The following is a 304-nucleotide window of genomic DNA, read 5'->3' as shown; positions in this document are numbered from 1 at the left end:
GCCGCCGCCATGTTGTGAAGACGCTGTGTGTTTCGTTGCGAAAGCGAAAATACTTTGTTTGGCCTTCCAAAAGAGGATGATATCTGCTTCGTCATGCCTGGAGCTGATCCGTGCTGGTCACTTAGGAAATACATCAACTTCGCGCTGTGGATCTCATGGCTTTCACCGTGGACGAAGAGGAGTCCAGCCTGCGGTCGTCACATGTGGTTGCCGCAAGCCCGCCCGCCCGCCTGCCGCGCCGTTCTTAAGCCCACCGGCCGCCACTCACTCTAGGCCTCCGGCCTCCGCTCACTCTAGCCCGCCG

Source organism: Sinocyclocheilus rhinocerous, unplaced genomic scaffold, assembly GCF_001515625.1.
Source record: "Sinocyclocheilus rhinocerous isolate Xijiao unplaced genomic scaffold, SAMN03320098_v1.1 scaffold755, whole genome shotgun sequence".
Taxonomy (NCBI): domain Eukaryota; kingdom Metazoa; phylum Chordata; class Actinopteri; order Cypriniformes; family Cyprinidae; genus Sinocyclocheilus; species Sinocyclocheilus rhinocerous.
Note: the sequence above shows the minus strand (reverse complement) of the source record.